This window comes from Dermochelys coriacea, chromosome 3 (genome assembly GCF_009764565.3).
Source record: "Dermochelys coriacea isolate rDerCor1 chromosome 3, rDerCor1.pri.v4, whole genome shotgun sequence".
In the NCBI taxonomy this organism is placed as follows: domain Eukaryota; kingdom Metazoa; phylum Chordata; order Testudines; family Dermochelyidae; genus Dermochelys; species Dermochelys coriacea.
The window spans coordinates 133,798,901-133,815,564 of record NC_050070.1 but is presented as its reverse complement, the minus strand read 5'-3'; positions in this window follow the sequence as shown (position 1 = coordinate 133,815,564).

Genomic DNA, 16,664 nt, shown 5'->3' with positions numbered 1-16,664 from the left:
TTCCAAGGCCAGAAGGGACAATTGTGATTCTCTAGTCTGACCTCTTATGTAACGAAGGCCATAGAACTTCCCCAAAACAATGCCAGAGATCCATCTCTCACTACGTACATTCCACCCCAGTGCTTCCCATTTCCAGCCTCCTCATGAAGTCTCCTTTTGGTGCCTCCCCTCCCTGGTAGCTGTTCCTCACAGTAATAGTGATAGTGGCAGCAAGGTGTCCTGATCCCTCTGCTGTCAATGATAGTAGCAAATGACTGAGGCTGCTAGCCAGACGGGTATTTGGTTGGCTGGGAAAAGAGATCTGTTGTGGTGGTGGATTGGATGGTCAGTTGGAGATTAGGTCTCCTTTGATTCTTGAGGCAGGCAAGTTTCCTTTGACTGCTGACTGCTTCCCCTAGCAGGAGTCAGAGTGGACAGGTCTACCCCAAGCTGGTGTGATGGCTTTCTCTTGAAGGGACTGATGGACTGGGGAGGGAGTACCTCCCCGTACCAGCTCATTTTTGAGTTTGGCAGGCAAACTATCGCTGGCTGCAATGGCTCCAAAACTCCCACTCAGTATAGAAGCAACTTGGCTTCATCCCTCCCTACTCTTCCTCGTGTGCTGCTGGAACATACGACACATTTGTGTAGATGGACTGGGAAGGAAATGGGACCTCCCCATGTGCTCCGAGCAGTACTGATGTGGGGCACAGGAAAGGCATTCCCCTTGTAGCAGCAGCTGCCACTGTAATAGCCAGCATCTGAACAGAGTGGGCAGCAGCCAGCCCCAGAGGGTGCATAAAACATTAACAGTCACAATCAACCTTAGCATTTTGAGACAGGCTTGTGAAACAATATATTGCTGTTCCTCTCCTAAACGTTGTAACTGATTCCTGTCCACCATTTGGTCACTGCTAGGCACTAAAGTGTCTGAGAAAGATTGCTGAGGGGTTCTTTGGAATATGCCCAAAACTTTAGTGGCTCATTCTCTATAAAAAGTAGGACCATGCCTGGTGGAGTGGGTGGCAAGGATATTTAGGTCCCAGCAGCCCCCTGTTGCAAATGTCTTCATTTCAGCAGTAGGAATTGTTTTACTGGTAAAGTACATTGGTTTACAGCTGTTGACATTTTCAAGGTTATCTGCTCAAGGAAAAGGGCTAGAAACTTACATTTAAAAAAAAATTCTTGAGATTCGTCTTCCTGGGATACAGTAAACTCAGTTAAGGAGTTCAGCCACATCCACTTCCAGCGTGTAAGTTAAAACTGGTGGGGGCAACACAGCCCATCATGAATCGTAGGAGCATCATAGAACTATTATTATATACGCTGTGATTCTCATTGCATAGCCTGCGGCTTCACTCCATTGTGGTTCCATTGCTATATTCCTGTTTTGAATAAAATCCTCTTTGGCCCACCAAACTGGTATTGTTTATCAGGGTGCAACCCAGCATCACTTGGAATACAGCCACAAATAGTTGTGCACAAAAATCTTGCACGACAATGCTAATTAACAGTGAGCAATGCCCGGGCTTTGAGCAAGTAAAGAATGGAATGCTTTACAGTGGCACAAAATACCAATCTAATTACAGTATTTAAGAAGAAAAGATGAGTTCTGAAGCTGATCTGAACACCAGCAGTGAGTCAGACTTCAATGTCACCAGGGAGATGGAACACTATATGACCAAAATCGATGTTCTGGACTTTCTGAGGTAGCTACTGGGAATATGAAAAGGCCTCGATTTGCCCATTGGAGTGTACAGAGAGAAACATATGGTATTAACAAGCTAGCAATTCAGTCATGGGGCTGCAGCATGAAGAGATTTTTATGTAAACATAGTGTAGTAATGCAAAAGCCATGCTTTTGTGCATTAATTTAGCTGTGTTAGCTGTAATGACAATATAATTACTGTATAGTAGTGCAATTCAGGAGATTTATCTTTTTAATTAGTAAGCTCTTATGTCCTTCAAAAATCCCCTTTTCATTGCAATAGTGCCACCTGCCTCAAAGTGCAACTAGGGAGCTCCAGCATACTTGTGACTTCTGCGCTGAGAATCACGCCAGGCAGTAGAACGGCCACAGCTCTGAGCAGATGGTACTGTATCAAATGTTTTCTTAAGGTATCATTTACCATTAATTAACGGGAACATTGTTAGTGTGCATCATAATTTTCTTAGGTGTTTCTCTAGTATTGGCATACACCCTTTCAGTGGTACCTTAAGGAAATATAAGCTCATCTTGCATGGCACTATAGGATCCCCAGCTCACATTTCAACTCAAAGGCCCAATCCTGTACGTCTTGGTCATTACTTGGTTAGCAATGCTCCCTGAATCTGGAGTGCTGGAGCAGGCCCCAAGTGTGTATTTATTGCATTCTTGGAGGGTACATCAAGTAAACAAGTAAGACAAAGGGCCAGATCCTGCACTTATAAAAGTTGTATTGTGTCCAGATACTCTATCCTCATAGAGTGAGTCATCATGATCTAGTGGATCAGGCACCAGACTGGGAATTGAGAGATGTGAGATCTATTCATAGCTCTGCTGCTGGGCTGATGTGTGACCTTCTGCAGGTCACTTCCTTCTCTGTACATCATTTTCCCCCTTCTGCAAAATGGGAATAATGATATCCTTCTTTGAAAAGCACCTTTGGATCTACAGATGAAAAGTGCTATAGAAGTGCAAAGTAGTAGTGTAAATTATGGCTGGATTTTAGAATTGTACCAATTTTGAATAGTAAGATAAAATATAACACAAGTACTTGGTTGTAATAAAACTACAGTACCTGCATTTAACACTACTTTTCCTATGGTTACCAAAGAATAAAAACATCAATCTCATGACACAATAACTGTATTTTTCATATTAGTGTCTGTATAATGGCCATGGGCCAAGCCCTCAGAAGTTGCAGAACAACCTGCAACTCCTGTTAAAGCCAATGGGAGTTGCAAGCATTCCGTGTCTCTCAGGATTCAGCTCTATTCCTTTATCAGAAGATAATCATAGCAATAAAACTTAGCACTTACATGAAGTTTTGTATATGTGTACATGTTACAAAGGTAGGTGGTAGTATTATTTTATCATCATTATTATTATTATTTATTATTATTTCCCCTCCTTATTAAGTGCCAAGAGTGTGCTGGGAGCTCTATAATGCATAAATATAGAGACAGCCCTGCTAACTGTCTGACTGTGATGGTCAGATGGTCTTGACTGTGCATATTGGGCACAGTCCTCTGGTGTACCAATACATAGCTGTACTTCCCCAGGGAGAGCATCAGAGGCATTTCTTGGTGCTCTGCTACAACCCTTGTGAGTGCAGCTTTCTCCCCTTTGCAGCTGATAGGCTGTACAGGACTGGAGTAGAGCCATGGGCAGAGCCACACCTCCTTCCTCACCCATTGCCTTTTGGTTCCTATGTGCCCTCATGGGAGTAGGGAGACAGCAGGCCCTGTTCTGCCTTAGGGTCTGCAATTCTTCCTGGCCTTTATGCAGGCTATGATGATGCTTCTAAAACCCTCCCCAGACTACATAGCCATGTAAGGCCCAGCAGAATCTGGCTCTAAGGGCCTATCTTCTGTGAGAAAAATTTCTACTTGGTTTTAAAACCAGTTCAATTAATCAGATTTTAAAACCAGATAGATCCATAGCAAAGACTCAGTTCAAGGCAGCCTGACATGTTCTGACTGAACTGGTTTTGACATCATCTAATAACTGGCCATGCCAACCTTAATTTGCATGTGCAGATGTGTGTGTAAGTTGAGGTGGTGGGCAGGAGATACATTGTTTCCTTGTTCAGCTGTTAAAGTTAGGGTTGAAAATTTGGCCCCGTACAGTCACTGCCAGCTTAGCCAAAAAGGAAACCAGGGAAAATGCACACTGATGACAAGTAAAATAAAATGAAAGCAGGAGTGTCAGGCCAAATGCATATTTTGAGGCAAAGTGGGGGCAGTTACTGGAGACTTCCCTCAGGTGCCAACCTGCCTTCAGAACCAAGCCCTTGTCTACATAGCCCATGGCAGCCAGCCTCTCACCCAGGTCGACAGACCTGGGCTACGGGGGCTCACCTAGTGCTCTAAAAATAACTGTGTAGACAGCCCTATGACTTGGGTGGAGCTCAGGCTCTGAAGGATAGTGAGGGGTGCGGGTTCAGAGCCTGAGCTCCAACCGAGCCACAATGTCAAAGTGCTGTCTACACAGGTATTTTTAGAGCGGTAGGGTGAGCCCCATTAACTCAAGTCTGTCTACCCGGACAAGGAGGCTCGCTTTCGCGGACTGTGTAGCCATAATCTGGAAGGCTGTCACACCTAAAGAACCAGGAAGGTAGGCACTGGCATTCAGGCAATTCCCTGGATTATAAATGGAAAAACATTAACAAGCTATAAAAACTGTGGAGTAGCAAGAAAACAAACTCCCCAGAGTAAAGCCCCTTTTAGGATAAAACTCCAAGGTTAGGCAGATACAACTAACATTCAACATCAGAGAGATTCCCTTTTTGATCACTTAGTTTTATTGATGAGACATTGTAGACAGACAATAATCAAAATGAATGTTTGAGCAAAATGCATATTACAATGTGCCAGAATTACAGTAAAGATGGTCAAGTTGGCTTGACATAATATGCTGTGTATATATACAACACCTCCCCAATGAGGATCTCAAAGCAATTTACAGACATTAATGAATTAAACATCACATCTGAGGTAGATAGAGTAGGTATTATTATCCCATTGCATAGATGGAGATATTAAGGCTAAAATTAGACAGCAAGGGGCTTGAGCCAAAGCCCATTGAAATTCCTGGGAGTCTTTCCATTCATTTGGATGGGCTTTGGATCAGGTCCTAAGTCAGCAGCGGAGCTAGGGACAGAACCCAGATCTGCAAGCGCCCAGTCCTGTGTTGTAACTAGTAAGTTTTGCTTGCGTAACAGCATAACAACAATTATGAATTTTATAAAGTGACTCACTGGAGTGTTTGGGGAGCTGCACAGATCAAATTGGAAAGAAGCAAAATCCACTCCTTCATTAACCTGACCATTCCCATACGGTCAAAGGCCACAATGACAGATTAAAGGAAAAGCCATTTCATCTGCAGGCATCTAGCTAATGGTCAGGATGGCTTTTGTGATGACTTTAGTGCCATCAGTTGCATGCTGGGCAGCTCCCCCAGCCACAAACTGTACTAGCCACCTCAAAAATCTTTTGAACTACTTACCAAGAAGTGTGGTGGATGCTTTGTCACTTGAAGTCTTTAAATCAAAACTGGATCACTTTCTAAAATATGTCTAGCAGGGACACATGGGGATGGGGAGAAGAGGGGTGATTGAGTAGGGATGCAGGGACACATGGGGTTGGGGAAGGGTGTTCAGGAACACATGGGAGGGGGACGAGGGGTAGCTGAGTATGGGTGCAAGGACACATGGGGTCAGGGACAGATGTGCCTGACTGAATGGGAGAGGCTAGGGTCAACCAGGGTCTTCATGTGGGAGGCTCCCCAAAACCCTAACAACCATCCCCCTCCAAAAAAACCTGTTCCATACTTCCCCAACCCACACCCAACAAGCCTCCAGGTTCACTCCCAGGCTCCTTCCCAGCAATTACTTCCTTCTTCTTAGCTCATCCATCACCCCTGACTTTCCCAAGCCTTTGCACTGCTTCTGAGGGGTGTGGGAAATACGTTTCTGTATTGTAGTTTAAATGAATTATTACTCAAAGTTCTGTATTAATATGCCTAGTAAAAAAATCTATTTGTCAAAAAACATTTCCTGAATCTGTTTGTGTTGTCTGTATTGTTGCTGACATACTTGCTGACAGGTATCTTGAAATAAATTACCAAAATAATTGAAACTGGTGTGATTATATTGTGTTATTTTGACAAATAAAATATGCGGAATTTTGCAGAATTTTATTATAATGTGTGTAGAATTTTTATTTTTTTGGTGCAGAATTCCCCCAGGAGTACTGGGTAGATGTCTATGAATCCAAACCTGGAACCTTATTTGCTTTTAAGAGCTAGTGCCTATCTGTAGTGCTTAAAATCCCCTTTGATCCAAATGCCCCTGCATATGGTCTACACCCCAGCCCTTAACCGGTCTCCTGGGACTACCCCTTCAGTTTGCTGTTTCCCAAAGACTCGCACAGTTTCACAGGGTCAGGAGCATGGCCTTCATGACTCTGAAACTGGGCTGGGGGCTCCGGCAATCCCTGTCTCTTTCAGTGGCTTCCTGAAACAAGTCAAGTAAAGCCAGATTCCGGCAGGAGACTTTTTCCACCCCTTTCCCACAATGCTCTCAGTCCATAACTGCAGTGACACTAAGCAGCCTTTCTAAAACAAGGTAGCAATTATTAGTCACTGGAGATACAGAATCTGAAAGCCTTTGAGTTTGCACGAGTGAGGTAGGCTTTCCGGTGAAGGGAACCAGGGCTTTGCTATGCCTGGCTTTGCTAAGCTCCATTGGTGCCCTCTGAGTCCCCGTTGGCTCTCAGTCGCCAGAGAAGTCCTCCACGTCCGTGTACTTGTCTCTTCTTAACACAGACACCTGATACCTCTCATCTTTGTTCTCCAGCCACAGCCAGGCAGTGTTCACATGTTCAGCTGCCTCTGCAGCTAGACCTTTATCTTCAGGGTTTCCATTGCCTCTGTAGGGTCTCTCGTTCAAATGTGTTGATTCCAGCCCAGACAGTCCTAGTGGCTCTATGTCTCAAATACCTAGCCTGAGCTCCCATGTCTCAGGGAGAAAATCAATTCTTATCTCCCAAGGGATAGTGATGCCAAGGGGATAGATACAGAATCATAGGGACAGGTAGTGCAGAAACCTATTACAAAAATTTCCACTTTCATCACACCCTGACACTTGAAATATGTTTGAAATATGAATCTGGATCCAGATTATTCATCTCTAACCAGTCTTTAGTCTGATTCTTTTCTAGGTACTTTATATAACTTTACCACTCTCGTGGCCAAGATGGCATCTGCTCTGCAGGCAGCTTTGGCCAAGAGAAGGTGTGTGCAGGAATGCAGCGGGGAAAGTCCCTTGCATCCCAGGGGCACCTGTTCCAAACTCCCCAGAGTGAACACACACACACTGGAAAAGTACAATGAATATAGCAAAGGGAAATATTTATATACAGAGGGATGAAAGGAGAAAAACAGGGAGAAATATAAGGGGAGCAGTAAAACAGGGGTGTATTCAGTACAAAGCCCTACGGGCCCAGTGGTAGCACAGTCTGAAAGGGCAGACACCCAGCAATGTGTCTGCACACAGAGTTCAGGAGTCCTGGGCAAAGTTCCAGTCCAGTGGTGAGTCTTGGGTGCTCCTGGTCATCTTCACTGCCAGTAAAATTCCCCCAACCAACCCATCTGGTCCCTTCTTCTGCCGCTCTCTGCAAAGCCACACAGAGCGACCCCTCCCCACTTAACTAGCTAAGAGCCTCCCTTCTTATTCCCAGTGCAAAGTCACGAGCCCCAGTACTCAGGGCTCCATACAGCTCTGGGCAGCAGTGATACTGGATCCAGCTCCTGTCTGTCCTCCTTGAGCGATTCCTCTCTGGCTTTCTAAACCCCAAAGGGGTTACATTTACATGGTACTTCTATATCACCAATGAACTGATGCGCTGAGGGGACACCTCAGATGTTTGGTGGTAGCCAAGTCTTCATGGGTACATTTTTACTATATGTCAGAAATCACTGAGTTTGGTATGTTTTTAATATGTAGAAAAATTTTCAATGTGCCAGACCATTCCATGATACTAATAAATCAACATTCATCCCTTTAGAAAAGCAGGTGAGTGTGCAACAGAAGATTAAACATACCACAGCCAGACAATGCTGCCTTGTTAGACCAAGCAGGTGCTGCTGCTTCTCTTCATAAACCCTAATCCGCTATATCATCTCTTCTTTAATGTGCTTTACCAGGTTTCATGCTGGGGATGATCTCTATGCTTTGTGGTGGCAGAAACTAATATTATTCTGAGGTGAGCAGAGGAAATAGAACTTAAGCTGGTTGTTGGTGAGTTGAATTTTTTAAATAGAGAACTTTGATGATTGGGCAGCTTTTTTTTACAAAAGAAACGCTAAGCTTCTTTACTACATTCTTTATGGAGACATGTTAAAATATATCTTTGAAAGCCCTGAATAAAAGAGAAAAAATAACGAGCTAGATTTGCCCCTGGTGTAAGAATATGCAACTCCAGAAAAATATGTGGTTGTAAAATATACCTGGGGTCAAGTTCTCTGGTGTAAGGATTGAACTTGCATTGAAGTCAGTGAAGCAGCACCCATTTACACCAGCAGAAAATTGGGCCTCTGGGTATTAAATGAGTCATCAAACTGGTCTGAGTGATAAAGTGGTGGGGCCTCATTGAGCACAGTATACTCCAGCTTTCACTGCTGGCACATCATTGATTAACACGGAACTTTACCAACATAATACTGGAGTAACCCAGTGGTGAAGCAGGCCTTTGTAACTTGCACTAGTTTTGCATTCAGTTGTGTGCAAGATCAGTGCAATTTACATACAAAGAGTGCAAAGAGGAGCACCGTAGTAGGAAAAGTAACTAACAGGAAGGTGTAGAATAAAGCCATCAGCTGTCTCTTTAATCTACAACCACCAGTTATTTGCTTTTACAACTGTACCCCCGACTCTGAGCCTCTTAGTATGTAATTTTGCCCACCCACAGAATGCTACATTTATGCAAATTACACTACTTTGTCCCTCACATCTTCTCCTGACCAATCTATAGCCCGCTGGTCACTAATACTGCTATTGAATTCATCAAAGAATTTGATACAATAACTAGAACTCTATTGTCCAAGAAGTTGCAATGGTTCATCTACCTACCTATCTAGGTGCCTATATGGCCCCCAACATCTTGGCACTTCACCAAGCTTAATGAAGTTTCCCCCACAGCACCCTGGGGTGGTAAGTAAGTATTATTACTCCATTTATACAAATGGTGAACTGAGGCTTAGTGAGATTAAATGACTTGGCCAAGATCACATGGGAAACCCATGGTAGAACTCAGTCTCCTGTGTCCTCTGCCACTGCCTTAACCACAAAGCCAACCATCCTCTTTACTATGCAGCTCCTGCTGTGAAGTTAATGTTATATATTAGGGCTCAAGCCAGCAGTCCTGCCTAAGGTAAAATTTCCGGTAGCTTTAAGTGAGCAAGGTCCAGGACCTGGCACTTTCTTATGTTTTCTTCATTATCTACATGACAAAAGATATGTTTATAAAAACAAACTCAGTTCTATGATATGAAGTACAGATCCAGAGTCACTTCCAGACAGGGTGCTCCAATAGCTATTAGTAGCTTTTAGAGAGGGGCTCTCATCTTTTCCCCAGACCCTTACTGTTCTTTGTGTCCAGAGTTTGTGTTTTAATAATGATCTCCAGGATCTGAAGTAGCTGCATTGCAGACTGGGGAGATGATAACTGAGTAGATTTCTAAAGTTTAGACTTCTTCTGAGCAAGGATTTTATGTGAAAATACAGAGGAGCTATGATGGGAAGCCAAGAGATGTTCCTCATGCTAGTTGTACTCTTTACAAGTGTCATCCAGCTGAACTCTTCTGAGTAGTGCTCTGTCTGATTCATGCAGACTGTCTAGAGTCGTTCCTTCATGTGATTGCTGTGATGATCTTATGTGCTTCCTGGGGATGCTAGATCAGCTGCAACATGACAAGTCTACCCAGGATTTTGACTGGCAGATTCATGAGCTCTCAATGGTCTGTCTTTCTTGATTGAGTTCAGCTTAGTTTTTAATGGAACTGTCCATGACTCTTTGAGTTTTCTGAGCCTTGTGATTCTAACATTTGTTCCACTTCCTTATTTAAAATGGGTGGTGGAATTGTAGTTTCATTGCTGACAGGTTTTATCAAGACTTCATGTGAGGACAGTTGGATGCCAGTCATTTTTAAAGACACAGAGGTCTGCCTCCCACTCAAAAAGCCAGATGTTGGAGCTTTTAATAAACCAGTTAATTCATGACTAATATCTTTTGGTGTAAGCTGAATGAGAAGGCATTGGCTACTCAACCTGGGCACCAAGGACATCGTGTATAGGTTCTGCAGGGGTCTGGCTTTCCTTTGGAGCTGATTTTCTATTGGATCAGCTAGCTAATCTGGTCATGCTGGGCTTCTAATAGTTTTTAATACACTCGATCATGGATTTTTGCTTCAGTAATTAAAATTCATTGCTAGTGCCTTTTGAACTGCCCTCCAGTGCTTCCATTTATACCTAGTATCTATCACCAAAGTATTTGTAGTTTCAAGTTGCATTTATCATTAAAGCATGGGCGGTAGAAAAATACTACTATTTTGGCTATAGTGGTTAATCCATACACATTGGCTTTTTTGGCCATGACATTCACTTTTTGTCATCCGCCATTGCTGGTTCTACCTGAGATGATTTTGGTGCAGTTCCTCCAAAGCACATTAATGGGTATGTTGTGTTCCCCTCTTTCCCCCTCACTCTACAATGGGCAATTGGGCATCGTATGTAAAAAATATTTTCTCACAAAGTCAGCCAGCAATCAACTGGAGTTTTTGTTTTGAACAAACAGTTGCTATATGAAAAAAGAAAGAAAGAGAGAGAGAATGACAGGCAGCCGCTAGATAAAGAACTCACTGAAGTAGAAATGAAAGCTTCCATATTGAAATCTGATAAATTCATGCATTGCATGGGGATACCACAGAGTGTAAAAAAAGATACATAATAGCACCATTACTGGAATATATGATGAAAACTTAAAAGACAATATGTCATCAAAACTTTCTTAGACTGAATATTTTGCCTACCCTTTGTGCAAAAGAAGGGCAAGATCACCGATCTTTATGCTCCGGTTCTTGCTCTTTTGCTCCCATTCTTTTGTTTAAAATACAGGGCAAGGTAGCAGCTGAGATCAGGACTGCGTGAAAAACGAATTACTAAAATCTTTTACCTGAACAATTACATTAAACGAATATTAGATTTGCAAAGTTGTAACACTCAAAATTAAGAAAACGACAAGTTTAATGTTGCCCTTGCAACCTTATCTCTGCCCCTTGTGTTTGCGCATTATGATACAGACTTCTGTTACATTACCATCTAGTATTTTTTTCAGGGCCCCTTCACCTCATCTGGTGTGCGGGATGGACCGCTCACAGTGAATGAGGCAGTGAAATATGTTTACTATTTCTTTTTAACCTTATCAATCAATGTGTAGCCCTGTGTCCCATTTAGAGCCTGATGCAATGCCCATTGCGGTCAATGGGAGCCTTTCATTGATTTCAGTAGGCATTAGATAAGGCTCTTACTGAACAGAATCCTACTCCTCCACTGAATAAGGATGATTGTTTCCTCGCTAGGATTTTTCTTTGGCTCCCATCACCTACTATCTGAGCATCATACAAACCCTGATGAATTACACCCATTGTGAGGTCAGGAAGTACAGTATTATTATGCCATTTTACAGACATAAAACTGACACACAGGGGCTTGAATGCACAAAAGGAGTTAGGCATCTAAGTCCTTGTTTTTAGGCACCTAAGTCCCAGTTTTGGGACCTGTGTGATGCACAAAACTCCTGCTGAAACCCTGTAGACACTTAAATTCACTCAGCGCCCAAGTTTTTGTACTAAAAATTCCAGAGGTACCTACATTTCTGCCTCTGAGCATGTGCAGTGCTGCCTCCTTGTGGCCATCCAGGTACCTTTGGTCGGAGAGATTGAGGAATTCCCCACATCACAATAAGCCACAGCCCAATGGTTAGAGCACTCACCTGAGAGTCGCCAGATCTCTTCTCCCCGTTAAGTGGAGAGGGGATCTGAACTGGAGGTCCCCCACATCCTGGAGGAGTAGCCTAACCACTGGGCTAAAAGTTATGAGGGAAGCTCTCCTTCCCCCGCAGCTTCTCACTAAAATGGCATAGGGTGTCTAACTCCAAAGAAGGTTCCCACGTGTAAATCACAACCAGAAATAGGCACCTCATGCAGCTAAGGCTCAGTCACCTATCTCTGTGAGAGGGGTGAGGCTTAGCACACCTCCCTCTTGTCAGCATCTCCCATTGGCTAGGATAGGTGGCTCCCTGCCTACCATGCTGGCTTTTGTGAATGGCAGTTTATAGCGCCTCTCTCTCCCTGTTCATTGTAAAGGAGCTTAGACACCTAACTCAGACTTTGCGTATTTCAGTGATTTTCCCAGGCACCTAAAAGTTAGGCAATGTGACAGCTAACATAACCATACATATATTATGGGCAGATTTTAAATACACGGAGAATAAAAACTTTACAAGTGTTTTTACAGTCATGAAAAGCTCATATACTGATATGGCCAGTATTTCCCTCCTTTGTACACACATGATTCAGAGTCCCTCCCTGACTGTCAATTCTCTTCTGCAAGATAGCACTAGCAACTTGATGGCGTAGCCAGATGTCCAACTCCCTCCTTCCAGCGTTTTGCAAGTCTGTCAAGGACAAGCTATGTCCTTGGCTCAGGGCACTTCAGGGACTGCTCCTTCTTTGCACCTCTGGGCATGCAGTTCATGCCCAAAGGGTCAGGGTGGGAAGAAGAGGAAGCAGGATAGCACAGCCTGCATGCTCCCATGTGCAGTGAAGAGCTTGGTGAAGGATTCTGTTTCATTGATGCAGCTGGGTGGTGCAGCTCGGTAGTCAAGGCTATGTATAATAGGTAAAATCTAGCCCCAAATATTGGCCAGTCCCTATCCAGTCTCAGAGATTGGGGGTACCCCACAGCACAAGTTCGTTTGACTGCAGGCCGTTGAAATTTCATCTCCATTATGTTTCACTGCTGCATAACATGCTCCACCTATTAAGCAAACCATGACTCCAGTGTTGCCCACATCCCAGGTACATCCTAAAGTTCCATTGTGGTTTCTAAACAAACCCCTGCAGCTAAGATGCTGGAGTGAGAGACTAGCAAGGAGGCAGTTGAAAACACAGACATGAAAAATCAGTGTTTTTGAAATGGGAAAGCAAAATTGGCAGGAAAAGGCCACTTAGTTTCTACTTTCTAAGATGACATTACAAACAACAGTGTGAGAAACCAGCCCCCAGCCTCCATAATAAAAAGCCTAAAGTATTTGACAACTTATTATTAAAAACCAAGAGTCTATTTCTCTATTCATACCCAAACATCTCCAAAAGGAACAAGGATTAGAATGATATGCATCATCTGAAGTACTTCAACAAGTAAATGTCCTGCATGCCAAATAAGGATGAAAGCTCCGTGTGAGGCTTTAAAGGAAACTTACCTTATTCTGTGGGTATCCACTATAATGGATTTGGAGGCATTTCCTCTGTGAGCTGCTGGAAGCCATGTTGATGATTCAGAATGTCCACTAAACCAGTGCCCCAGCATGGTGTCAGGGGAGAATTGCGCAGTGGCACTGGCATTTGTCTTGTGAGACATACATCTCAGGTCTAGAATACACATGATCATTAAAGGTTCCATGAGACTCTTCATAAGAGTATGTACGGTGTTGCTGAACTTTATTACTCTGCTGTCATATTCCACCCTGGAGACGGCTGTGTTTCAGTAGTGGGCGAGGTGATCCCTTTACATATGTATTGTGGGATATGAATTAGTTAATGTTTAGAGAGCACATTGAGATGCTCATAAGAAAAGTGCTACATAGGTGCCTACTATTATTATTTAGGATTTTTTGGCAGATGCTGACTCATTTTTCATGCTAAGCAGTATTGGGGCCAAGGTATAACTTTCTGTCAAGTCTTGTTCTGATCCATCCTTATCCTTTTGTTTTCCACTGTTTTGACATCTAGGGTGGAATCCTGGCTCTATTCTGCCACAGAGCAGGCCACATTCCCAGATACGCTGATATTAACAAAACAGAAAGCTTCGCTGGCGGAAATTTGTCAAACGTGTTTTCTTTTGTAATTTGAATGAGCTGAATCTGACAGTGATGTCTACAAAGCTGAATTTTGAACTTTAAGGTCAATAAAAACAAAAAGAGAAAATGGCTACCATTTGTAACTTTAAAAATAAATAGAAAGCAAAGGAGAGGTACCAAATATGGAATACATTCTTAGTTTGGAATGTTGTGCTATCAGAAAGCATAGGGTGCAATCTCTTTGGAAGACCACACTATCTGTTTCCTCTGGTCATATGATGATATGCATTTAAATTTTGCTGGTTTTGCAGTAAGGTCAACATTTAAGAGTAAGTAAACTATCCACTTTTTAGGAATTTTTGATATGCGAAAGAGTTAAACGCACTGCTATCATTACTCAAAGTATCATACACAACGTAGTTTGCTATAGTTTATTTCCATAAATTAGCCTCTTTCAAAACTATAAATCATTATGAGCTAATTATTAGTTGGAAAGAGCAAAGCAAAGACCAGGTAGTCTCAATAAAGGCTGATCATCTCATACTACAGCGCATCACTACAGCCTATAATGCAGGAAGGAGGGTGGATCTGCACAGCATATTGCATCATGAGCTAATGCCAGTTCCACTTGCTCTTGCTGAGCTAAACGGACATTTAGAGTTGGAAATAAGTCTGCTATGACAGACATTTTAACCAGAGACGTCCCTTGTCCTCCTGAGATTATGCTTGATAGTACCTCCTCTCTGGGGATCGATGGCCAAGTATGGGAAATGGCACTGGGGAAACCTCTTCCATGTATAACCTTTGGTGACTTTGCAAACATTTTTGTCGAGTCAGTTCTTCATTCTGGATAGCTCTTTAGCAGGTTTGATGTAACCTTTGACAGGTACAGACAGGATTCTATTAAAGGGATGATGTGACGACATGCTCCAAAGCTTTCAGGCCAATTTGGAAAATCATTGATGATAGCTCTGTTTCTCTTCCTAACAGCTGGCCAGACCTCTTGGCCCATCCCAAAAATAAGGCTGATCAGGCTTGCTTCTTCTCAAACTCCTAGCCAATGCTTCACAAAACATATCCAGAGGGTTTATAGAAGACAGCATGGTTAAATCATCAAACCCAACTCCGGGCACAAGTCAGTTGCAAGCTGACCACAAAGAGGTCGACACCAGGATTGTACTGCCCTGCATGCACACAGATGCTGACTGTGTTGTGTCAGTACAAGACATTGCTGATATTGTTCTTCTGTTAGTGGCACACTATGATAAAATGCCTTGTAGTAAGTTGTAGATGAAGGCTAGAACATCAAAAAAACCAAATGCATTCCTGTGTATACTAGCTGAGAGAAGTTTCTGCCTGTAATTCCTCAAGCAGACATAGAACCAATATTTTCCTTCTATGCACTGACAGGCTGTGATACTGTTTCCCATAGTGCTGGGCACAGCAGGAAAACTGCTTAAACAATATTCATGGAGAAACATGGACTTCTGAGACACTCGGGGAAGGATGATCTACAGAATGAAAAAATCATTTCCGTAGAAAAGTTCATCTGCACCATGTACAATTTACCTGATGAGGAGAGCTGTGACAAGGCACCGATGATACTGTTCTCCAAATGCCAATCACCAGAGGCACTGCCCCCCACAAGTGATGCATTGTGCTACCACATCCAAAGAACTCATTTTCAAGCCACAGTGTAGAGGCAGGCAAATGGCAACAACCCCACATTACCCTCGCCCATAGGCACCAACTCCGTGGGTGCACCGGGACTGGAGCACTGGCAGCTCCCCCCCCCCCGCCCCAGCTCACCTCCGTTCTGTCTCCGCCTCCTCCCCTGAGCACACCACTGGGTCCTGCTTCTTCCTGTTCCCTCCCAGTGCTTGCGCTGTGAAACAGCACCCACCGGCATCAACAAAAGTTGGTGCCTGTGCCCTCACCAGAGAATGTGGGTTGGACCAAACACAATGGAGAACCAGTACCCAAGCAATGTGACTGGACTACAGGCGCCAACTTTTGTCAGTGTCGGTGGGTGCTTGCACCCCCCATCCACAGTCCCACCCCTGCCCCAACTCCACCCCTGCCCCAAAGTCCCCGCCCCAACTCCACCCCTCCCTGCCCCTATTGGATCCCTCCCCAAATCCCTGCCCTGGCCCCATCTCCTCGCTACATTCCCCCTTCTCCCCCTCCCTCCCAGGCTTGCTGCACAAAACAGCTGTTTCGTGGCGCAAGCGCTGGGAGGGAGAGGGAGAAGCAGGACCCAGCGGTGCGCTCAGGCGGAGGTGAGCTGGGGCAGGGGGTGGGACGGGGAGCTGCCGGTGGGTGCAGAGCACCCACCAATTTTTCCCTGTGGGTGCTCCAGCCCCAGAGCACCCACTGAGTCTATCCCCAACAGCTGTGCAGAAATTGTTACTCATGGATGTGTCAAAGGGTGTGTATCACAATGCTGTAGCTGCAGAAATACCACATTGGCAGACACTGGGACCTGTACATGCAAGGAGTGTGTTGGGACATGTAGGAACTGTTAAATTATGTTTGTCTAAACAATGTGCATGATATACAGTAACTGTCTGTAGTGGAATAAAAGCCATAGAAATGTACTAATTTTTCAAATTTTACTTAAAATTTACTTAAATTTTACTTTTCAAAGGTTACTTAAAATTTGAACACCAGTTTAGAAGGTGAAATATTCAAATTCATATTTTTTTCAATTCAGCACATTCAAATTACGAAAGATAACTTGTTTGCCTACTTTTCCCCCAAAGTGCCTTCTACATCTTATTTTATAGAAAATATGCCCAGTCTAACAGTGGCAAAACTTCCATTGACTTCAGTGGGGTCAGAAT